The 10,933-nt window shown below is 42.6% G+C and overlaps 1 pseudogene; it reads left to right on the forward strand.

The window, feature by feature from the left end:
- Window positions 1-9,495: 9,495 nt before the first annotated feature.
- Window positions 9,496-10,705, forward strand: LOC119923265 (annotated as a pseudogene).
- Window positions 10,706-10,933: the final 228 nt, after the last annotated feature.

Here is a 10,933-nt window from a genome sequence, read left to right on the forward strand (position 1 = left end):
AATAAAATTATTAATTGAACTTATTTGTTGCAAATCCAAAGCCAGTTTTGAAACGACTCCAGGGAATAGTTATGTGTCCATTGGAAATCTCAGGTGCTCAAAAATGCCTTTTTCACTGCATTTATATTTGGCCCTTCAGAAATTATTGCCCATATTTTTCCTTTCCCAAGCACTCAGTAACCAACCAATCAACCACATTTATTAAGTGTTTGCTGTATGTAGAGTACTGTACTAAGCGCTTGGGAGAGTGTAGTATAGCAGAGTTAATAGATATGTTCCCTACCCTCAATGAGTTTACAGGCTAGAGGGAGAGACAGACAATATAATAATAATAATAATAATGATATTTGTTAAGTGCTTACTATGTGCCAAGCACTGTTCTAAGCGCTGAGGTAGATACAAATAAATAAATTACAGTTATGTACATAAATGCTGTGAATCTGAGGGAGTGATGCAAATCCAAATGCAAAGGTGACACAGAGGGGAGTGGTAAAGGAGGAAATCAGGGCTTATTCAGGAAAATTCTCTTGGAGATGTGCCTTCAACGAGGCTTTGAAGGTGGGGATAGTGATTGTCTGTTGCATATGAAGAAGAAGGGCAACCAGAATAGAGGCAGAATATGGGCAAGAGGTCGGCAACGAGATAGACGAGATCAAGGTACAGTGAGTAGGTTAGCACGAGAGGGGAGAAGTGTCTGGGCTGTGTTAGAGTAGGAAGAAGTGAGGTAACAGTAATAATAATGATGGCATTTATTAATCGCTTACTATATGCAAAGCACTGTTCAAAGCGCTGGGGAGGTGACAAGGTGATCAGGTTGTCCCACGTGGGGCTTACAGTCTTAATCCTCATTTTACAAATGAGGTAACTGAGGCCCAGAGAAGTTATTTGACTTGCCTAAAGTCATACAGCTGACAATTAGCAGAGCAGGGATTTGAACCCATGACCTCTGACTCCAAAGCCCGGGCTCTTTCCACTGAGCCACACTGCTTCCCCAGGTAAGGTAGAAGGGGGCAAGGTGATTACGTGCCTTAAAGCTGATGGTAAGGAGTTCCTGTTTGACGTGGAAGTTCTTGAAGAGTGGGGAATCATGGACAGAATATTTTTTGTAGAAAAGTAGTCTGGGCAACAGAATGAAGTATGGATTGGAGTGGAGAGAAATGGGAGGCAGGGAGGTTGGAAAGAAGGCGAATACAGTGATCAAGATGGGATAGGACAGTACTTGGATTAACATCGTAACAGTTTGGATGGAGAGGAAAAGGCAGATTTTAGCGATGTTGTAAAGGTTGGATGGACAGGATTTAGTGACAGATTGAATATCTGAGTTGAATGAGAGAGTTGAGTCGAGGATAACACCAAGGTTATGAGCTTGTGAGGCAGGAAGGATGGTAGTGTTGTGTACAGTGATGGGAAAATCATGGGGAGGACAGAGTTCGGGTGGGAAAATAAGATAGTGCTGTTTAGGACATGTTACATTTGAGGTGTCGGTGGTACATCTAAGTAGAGATGTCTTGAAGGCAGAAGTAAATATGAGGAGAGAGATCTGGGTTGGAGATGTAGATCTGGGAAACTTTCACATAGAGATGGTAGGTAGTTGGAGCCATGGAAGCAAATGAGTGGGAGTGGGTGTAGATGGGCAATAGTAGGGGACCCAGAACTGAACCATGAGGGACCCCCACAGTTAGAGGATGTGAGACAGAGGAGGAGCCTGTGAAAGGGACTGAGACTGAGCGGTCAGAGAGATAGGAGGAGAACCAGGAATACCAGGACAATAGACATTCAATACATGGATTGATTGAGTGAGTGCTTAGTAAAGTGCTCTGCACACAGTAAGTACTCAATAAATACGATTTAATGAATGAGTGACTGATTGATGTAAAGAGTGGATGGACATTGAAAGTTTGAGAGAAAGATTGCAGGATATAGGATACAAGGAATCTAAGGAGTTGAGAATTATTTGTTAAAGAGGGAGAACATGAAGTGGGGAGGGGCAAGGGCAATGCTTTAAAAGAAGAGTACTACATATTTCCAAGTTTTCGTCTGGGAAACAGAAGCCCAAGACGGGATTGAGTAGAAATTTATGCCTGGAAGGAAAGGAGTTAACTCCCAGGTATGTTTCTTGTTGTGACTGTCCTTTTTTTCTGAGAGGACTACTCTCCCCATTTTCAAATCCCTTCTAAAATCAGGTCACCTCCATGAGGCTTTTCCTGACTATGACCCCACTTCTCCAATTTTTCTTCTCTTCTGCATTACCTGCGCTTGGGTCTCTAACCTTTCAGCACTTTGACATTCATCGCAGCCCCACAGCACTTATGGGCATAATCATCTATCCTTTATTTTAATGTTTAACTCCCCCTCCATTTTGTAAGCTACTTGTGGGCAGGGATCAGGTCTACCTACTCTAGTCAGTTACTCATATTTATTGAGCATTTAGTATGTGCACAGTACTATACTACGCGCTTGGGAGAGTAGAATATAGCAATATGACAGACACATTCCCTGCTCACAACGAGTTTACAATCTCTATTGTATTGTATTCTCCCAGGTATTGAATATAGCACTCCAGGCATTCGATAAATACCATTGATTGAATGGCTGATTGATAATAGGACAAGAAAGAGAATCCAATATGTTAATTCAATAATTAAAACCCTCATTTTGAGAATGAAAAAGCAGACAGATTGTAGTTTTATGGATTATGAACGTTTTTAGGAATACTTGTGGCTATTTGTTTCCTCTCACCAATAGAACCCATTACCTATAAGGGAGTCTCTCTCAAGTGGAATCACAGAAGCAGGATAGACTGAAAGAGGAACGTTTATTTGTCCTAACATGTGCCACAAGATGCATTCACAGTGAGAGGAGGGAATAAATTTAACCTAACAGTAAATACCCCTTGTCTACTAAAAAGAGACAACAGTTTTCTAAAGAAAATAATTCAACAAGCCTATTCGTGGCTTAGTGGAAAGAACACGGGCTTGGGAGTCAGAAGTCGTGGGTTCTAATCCCAGCCCTGCCACTTCTCAGCCGCGTGATTTTGGGCAATGCACTTAACTTCTCTGTGCCTCAGTACCTCATTTGTAAAATGGGGATTAAGACTGAGAACCCAACGTGGGACAACCTGATCACCTTGTATCTGCTGCAGTGCTTAGAACAGTGCTTGGTACATAGTAAGTGCTTTACAAATGCCATTATTATTATTATTATCATTATGATCATTTCTCAGTAAAGAAAAATGGCTTCTGTCGGGAGCTCCAGTGTGCTGTGAAATCCATCAGTCAATCAATCACATTTATTGAGCACTTACTGTGTGCAGAGCACTGATGATGACGCTATTTGTTATGTGCTTAATTTGTGCCAAGCACTGTTCTAAGCGCTGGGGTAGATACAAGGTAATCATGTTGTCCCACATGGGGCTCACTGTCTTCATCCCCATTTTCCAGATGGGGGAACTGAGGCACAGAGGACATAACTGACTTGTCCAGGGTCACACAGCTGACAAGTGGCAGAGCAGGCATTAGAACTCATGACCTCTAACTCCCAAGCCCGTGCTCTTTCCAGTAGGCCACACTGCTGCTCAAGCACTCTAATAGGTGCTTAGAAAAATACAATATAACAGAGTTGGTAGACATGTTCCCTGCTCACAGTGAGCTCAATTATAAATAAATAAATTGCAGGTAGATGCATAAGTTCTATGGGGCTAAGGTAGGGGTGAATAAAGGATGAAAATACAAGTGAAATGCTACCAATGGTACTAGCCATGCTGGTTAACAAGCTCTGAACTAAGTGGTATAACAAAAGTTACATGGCTTGATTTTTCTTTTTGTCGAATGGGACCAAGGTGTTTTAAGAATAAGTGAAATATTATGTAGTAGAAATAAAGTATCTTGGGTTCCATGCGAAAAAAAAACAGTACTAAAGAAATTCAGTTATCTTTATCTTTGAAAAGGTAAACCAGTTCTCTGTCGTGCAAGCTCACTAGTATGTTCATCACCAACACTGAATCGATGGAAAAGGCAACAATGTGACCAAATTAATTCTCCTAGGACTTACCCAGAATCCAGAGTTGCAGAAACTTTTCTTTTGTTCCTATTCATCTATCAGGTAACTCTTTTGGGAAACCTGCTTATGGTCATAACCATCAAGGCCAGCCAAAATCTCAGCTCCCCATGTACTACTTCCTCACATACTTATCTTTCATAGACGCCATCTACTCATTCATTCATTCATTCAATCGTATTTATTGAGTGCTTACTGTGTGCAGAGCACTGTACTAAGCGCTTGGGAAGTACAAGTTGGCAACATATAGAGACGGTCCCTTACCCAACAGCGGGCTCACAGTCTAGAATTATTCTATTATTATTCTAATAAATAATAAATAAATAAATACTCCTCTTCTAGTACTCCAAAAATGATTGTAGACAGCCTGTCTGCCAGGAAAGCCATCTCTTATGATGGCTGTACGGTGCAGCTCTTTGTATTACACTTCTTTGGAGGGACAGAGGCCATCCTTCTCATTTTGATGGCCTATGACCGTTAAGTGGCCATCTGCAAACCTCTGCACTATTTGATCATCATGAACCAGCAGGTGTGTATCCTAATGGTGGGGGTGGCCTGGGTAGTGGGCTTCTTTTATTCAGTAATTCAGATTCTCTTCCTAGTCTGGCTGCCCTTCTATGGTCCCAATGTCAATTATTATTTTCTCTGTCACATGTACCCTGTGTTGGAACTTGCCTGCACAGACACCTATGTCGTGGGCCTGTCAGTGGCTGCCAACGGCGGCCTTATATACAATCTCTGTTTCCTCATGTTGGTAATCTCCTACGTTGTCATCTTGAACTCCCTAAAAAGTAATAGTTCAGAGGGAAGGCACAAAGCCCTCTCCACCTGTGGCTCTCACATCATGGTCTTCACACGGTTCTTCGTTCCCTGTATCTTCACCTACATGAGGCCTGTCTCCACCTTCCCCATGGATAAAGCAGTGGCCGTATTCTATGTTTTCATTACTCCCATGTTAAACCCCTTGATTTACACCATGAGAAATGTGGAGGTGAAAAATGCCATGAGGAAGTTATGGAGACAAATAATGACTTCAGGACAGAAGTGAATCACTTTCTGAGAATTATGTTGTTGCTTTTTTCAGTGAGAGAAGAAGGAATCAGCGGGTTCTTCAGATGCTTTAAGAAACCTCATTGTGGCTTAATCTCTTCTCAAAGAACCACACTTGAAGGGTTTCATGTATTCTGAATTGTCGGAACAATGAATGTCATTTCCTTTATGTGTATAAGTCTTCCTTCTCATTATACACATCGATTAAAAGACTGTTTTCAGTACATGCTAGTGGTAATTGGAATCCTCTTAAGGGATGAATATTCATTCAATCGTTCATTCAATCGTATTTATTGAGCGCTTATATTTATTGAGCACAGAGCACCGTACTGAGGGCTTCAGAAGTACAGGTCGGCAACATATATTGATGGTCCCTACCCAACAACGGGCTGTAGGTTGACAGGCAACCACTGGAGATTTTTGAGGAGGGGAGTAACATGTCCAGAGAGTTTCTGCACAAAGATGATCTGGGCAGCAGCGTGAAGTATAGACTAAAGCGGGGAGAGACAGGAGGATGGGAGATCAGAGAGGAGGCTGACGCAGTAATCCAGTCGGGATAAGATGAGAGATTGAACCAGCAAGGTAGCGGTTTGGATGGAGAGGAAAGGGCAGTTCTTGACGATATTGTGGAGGTGAGACCGGCAGGTATTTGTGACGGATTGGATGTGTGGGGTGAACGAGAAAGCAGAGTAGAGGATGACACCAAGGTTGCTGGTTCTAGAGACGGGAAGGATGGTAGTGCTGTCTACAGTGATGGGAAAGTCAAAGAAAGAGCAGGGTTTGGGAGGGTAGATAAGGAGTTCAGTCTTGGACATATTGAGTTTTAGATGGAGGGCAGACACCCAGATCGAGATGTCCTGAAGACAGGAGGAAATACGAACCTGAAGGGAGGGAGAGGGAGCAGGGGCAGATATGTAGATTTGGGTGTCATCAGAGTAGAGATGACAGTTGAAGCCGTTGGAGCGAATGGGTTCGTCAAGGGACTGAATGTGGATAGAGAACAGAAGGGGACCAAGAACTGACCCTTGAGGAACCCCTGTAGTAAAGTGATGGGAAGGGGAGGAAGAGCCCGCAAAAGAGACTGAGAATGAACGGCCAGAGAGATAAGAGGAAAACCAGTAGAGGACAGAGTCTGTGAAGCCAAGGTTGGATAACGTGTTGAGGAGAAGGGGGTGGTCCACAGTGTCGAAGGCAGCTGAGAATTCGAGGAGGATTACGGTACAGTAGGAGCCATTGGATTTTGCAAGCAGGAGGTCATTGGTGACCTTTGAGAGGGCAGTTTCGGTGGACTGTAGGGGACGGAGATCAGATTGGAGGGGGTCGAGGAGAGAGTTGGCATTGAGGAATTCGAGCCAGCGTGTGTAGACGACTAGTTCTAGGAGTTTGGAAAGGAAGGGTAGGAGGGAGATAAGTCGATAACTAGAAGGGGAGGTGGGGTCAAGAGAGGGTTTTTTTAGGATGGGGGAGACGTGGGCATGTGTGAAGGCAGAGGGGAAAGAGTCAGGGGAGAGTGAGCAGTTGAAGATGGAAGTTAAGGAGGAGAGGAGGGACGGAGCAAGGTATTTCATAAGATGGGAGGGAATGGGGTCTGAAGCACAGGTGGATGTAGTAACAGTTGAGAGGAGGGAGGAGAGCTCATCTGAAGATAGTGCTGGGAAGGATGGGAGAGTAGCGGAGAGGGTTGACGGGGGGGAGTTGGAGAAGGGGGAGGAGTGAACTACTCCAGCCACCTGTGCTTCTGACCTCCACACATCTGCCAAGCTCGATCTCTTCCTCCCTTCAAAGCCCTACTGAGAGCTCACCTCCACCAGGAGGCCTTCTTAGACTGAGCCCCCTCTTTCCTCTCCTCCTCCCCATCGCCCCCGCCCTACCTCCTTCCCCTCCCCTCTGCACCTGTATATATGTTTGTACAGATTTATTACTCTATTTTACTTGTACATATTTACTATTCTATTTATTTTGTTACTGATGTGCACCTAGCTTTACTTCTATTTATTCTTGTTAGGTAGGGACCGTCTCCATATGTTGCCAACTTGTACTTCCCAAGCGCTTATTACAGTACTCTACAAACAGTAAGCGCTAATAAATACGATTGAATGAATGAATGAATGAATGAATGAACTAATCCACTCTCTTCTCTCTCTACACTCCAGCTCACAGTCTTCATTCCTCTCAAATAAAACTACTCATTATACCTCATTGTTATCCCACTTCTGACGTCTTGATCATGCTCTTCCCCTTGCCTGGAAATCTCTCCTTCTTCAAATTCAACAGAATGCAGCTCTTCCCAACCCCAAAGCACTTCCGAAGTCACACCTCTTACAAGAAGCTTTGTCAATTCATTTTTAATCTCTCCATATTAGAATCTCCTCTACTGCCACTTCAACACTTCTACAGTCAATCAATCAATCAATCAATCAGTGGTATTTATTGAGCACTTACTATATGCAGGGCACTGTACTAAGTGTTTGGGAGAGCATAATACAACATAATTAACAGACACGTTCCCTACCCATAACGAGCTTACAATATAGAGGGGAAGCACTATTTAATATGAATAAATAATTTAAAATTCTGCATTGCCTAAACATTGGTTTTACACAACTGCCTGAAGCATATAATAATGATGAAATAATAATTGTGGTATGTGTTAAGCACTTACTATGAGCCAAGCATTTGACAAAATGCTGGGGTAGGTACAAGATCATCAAGTATAACTTGTGGGTCACAGTCAAAGTAGGAGAAGGAACTGAGATGAGGGAACTGTGGCACAGAGAAGTAAAAAGACTCGCCCAATGCCAGACAGTAGAAAAGTGGCCAAGGAGGGATTAGAACCCAAGTCCTCTGACTCCCAGGCCAGTGTTCCTTTTTCAAGGTTACACTGCTTCTCGACTTATATTCATAGTTTACAAACCTCATTTAATTAATTATAAACCCATGCACAAATCTCCTTTTCCTTCTTCCTACTGCCTATACTTTATTTGCAAATTATTTTAATGTCTGTCTAACCCTTCTAGATTAAGTAGCAGTGAATAGAGCATGGGCTTGGGAGTCAAAGGACCTGGGTTCTAATGGTTCTAATCCCAGCTCTGCCACAAGTATGCTGTGTGACCTTGGGCAATTTACTTAATTTCTCTGTGCCTCCTTTACCCCATCTGTAAAAAATGAGGATTAAGAGTATGATCTCAATGCTGGTATAGGGACTGTGTCCAATCTGATTAACTTGTATCTACCCCAGTGCTTAGAACAGGCTTGGTACAGAGGTGCTTAGAACAGGCTATGTACAGAGTTAGCCCTTAACACGTATCATAGTTAGTTATTAGATTATCAACTCCTTGAGGGCAGGGTCATGTGAATGAACTTTATCTTACTCTATCAAGTGCATAGTACAGTATCCTGCATGAGATAGGCAGTCAATAAATATTCTTCATTGATTTTAAAATCGTATTTTCCCTTTGACATCTAGATTAAGGCACTTTTAAATTCCACCCCAAAGCCATGAAAATAAAGTAGAATACAGGTCTTCCTTGTTTTCTGTTGTATTGTACTCTCCCAAGTTCTTCGTACAGGACTTACAGTCTAGAATCTACAGTCTCTGGCTAATAAAGTCCTGAAACTCCACCTAATGCTATATATGCAAAGAGATTATTACCATGTCAAAAGGACCTGAGTTTGGCTAATATGCTTTCGGTAACAGCGTACAATACACTTTCCCAAGGATAATTGTTTTTCTATCTGCCCAGTGTTCACACAGTAAGAAAAGGTAGAGAGTCCATGAATGTTTAATTGTTCCCCTTGATTTTCATTTTATGGAGCCCAGGCTATGATGAAATAACTAAGCATTTGGCTTAGAATTTAGGGAACCTGTTTCATTTAGTCTAGGTAGCCTGGCAAAATGTAATTTTTGAGCAATCCATTTCCCCATCTGTGGCTGAATACCTGTTTGGAGTCTTCTGTTTCATTCAATGGCTTTTACTGAGCACTTACTGGGTCCTAGGCACTGTATTCAGCGCTAGTAGTATAGAACTCAAACCCTGGGTCCTGAGCCTAGAGACATCAGTTCTTTCTTCTTATCGGTGTCTTCAATGAACTGATGAAGCAATCCTGCTTATCTTTGAAATTCTGCTCCTTTATTTCTACTTCAAAATCCTTCAAAAGATGCTTGTCTTACTGAAGAAAACCATGCCTAGCAATGTCTTCGATACCGACTAAAAATCACAAATGAAATGGCAGACTTCAAGAGTAAAAATGTATGATTAGTCTTGGTTAATGTGAGGGAACTTTAGAGAGCTAAAGTGAAGATATGGATGCTTTATCTTATTGGCTATGTTTCAATATTTTATCATTTCAGGCAAAGTCACGAATTCCAGGACAGCCTTTGCTGACTTCATGGTAAACCAGAACAATAGTTCAGAATTTATTCTCTTGGGACTTTCCCCAAATCCTACGATGCAGGTTGTCTGTTTCGAGCTATTTATGCTCCTTTTCATTGGCATCGTGATGGGCAATCTGCTCATTCTCCTCACTAGCTAGTTTAGCCACCTAATCAATCAGCCGATGCATTTCTTCCTCAGTTACTTGTCCCTTGAGGATCTCTGCTGAACCTCCACCATCTCCCCTAAACTCGTCGCTGAGTTGATGATGGAGAGGAGGACCATTTGCTTCCCCAGCTGTATGACCCAGTTTTTTGCTTCTCACTTCTTTGGTGGTGTTGAGATCTTCATCCTGGTTTGGATGGCTTATGATCGTTTCGTGGCCATCTGCAAGCCACTGCAATGTACAGTCGTCATGAACCAGCGGGAGTGTAACGGCATGCTGCTTCTCCCCTTCGTTGTGACATTTGTACATTCGATGGCTCAGTCAATCCTCACCCTCCAGTTGCCTTTTTGTGGGCCCAATCATATCGATCACTATTTTTGTGATGTGAACCTATGCTGAAACTCGCCTGCACTGACCCCTCTGTTGTATGTCTGTTGGAGTTGGCCAACACAGGAATGATCGCCACGTTCACCTTTGTGGTGTTGCTTATTTCTTACATAGTCATATTATTTTCCCTAAGAATATGCTCCCCTCACAGTCAGCTCAAAGCCCTGTCCACCAGCGGTTCCCATATCACTGTACTGGTCTTATTCTTTGGGCCCTGCATCTTCATCTACATATGTCTACATCAACATCAGGAAAAAACTCCTCACTCTCGGCTGTATATATGTATATATGTTTGTACATATTTATTACTCTATTTTACTTGTACATATTAATTCTATTTATTTCATTTTGTTAATATGTTTTGTTTTGTTGTCTGTCTCCCCCTTCTAGACTGTGAGCCCACTGTTGGGTAGGGACTGTCTCTATATGTTGCTAACTTGTACTTCCCAAGCGCTTAGTACAGTGCTCTGCACACAGTAAGAGCTCAGTAAATACGATTGAATGAATGAATGAATATGTCCAGCCACCACCTTCATGGCGGACAAAGTACTAGCTGTTTTACACCATAAATGTTCCCATGTTCAACCCTCTCATTTACACGTTGAGAAACACAGAGATGAAAAGTGCCATCAGAAAGGTGTGGTGCAGGAGGGTGTATCCTGGGGGGAAATAAAGGTTTTCTTGCTTGTGACTCCCATCACATGTTCCCATTGATTCAATCAATCATATTTATTGAGCACTTACTGTGTGCAGAGCACCGCACTAAGCGCTTGGGAAGTACAATTCAGCAACGAAGAAAGAAAATCCCTGCCCACAACGGGCTCAAAGTCAAGAATGTCCTTCAGCATCCCCTAATCTCTTTGGTCACACCAAAGCAGCATGGTCTAACGTCTGGAGTACC

Source organism: Tachyglossus aculeatus, unplaced genomic scaffold, assembly GCF_015852505.1.
Source record: "Tachyglossus aculeatus isolate mTacAcu1 unplaced genomic scaffold, mTacAcu1.pri scaffold_166_arrow_ctg1, whole genome shotgun sequence".
Taxonomy (NCBI): domain Eukaryota; kingdom Metazoa; phylum Chordata; class Mammalia; order Monotremata; family Tachyglossidae; genus Tachyglossus; species Tachyglossus aculeatus.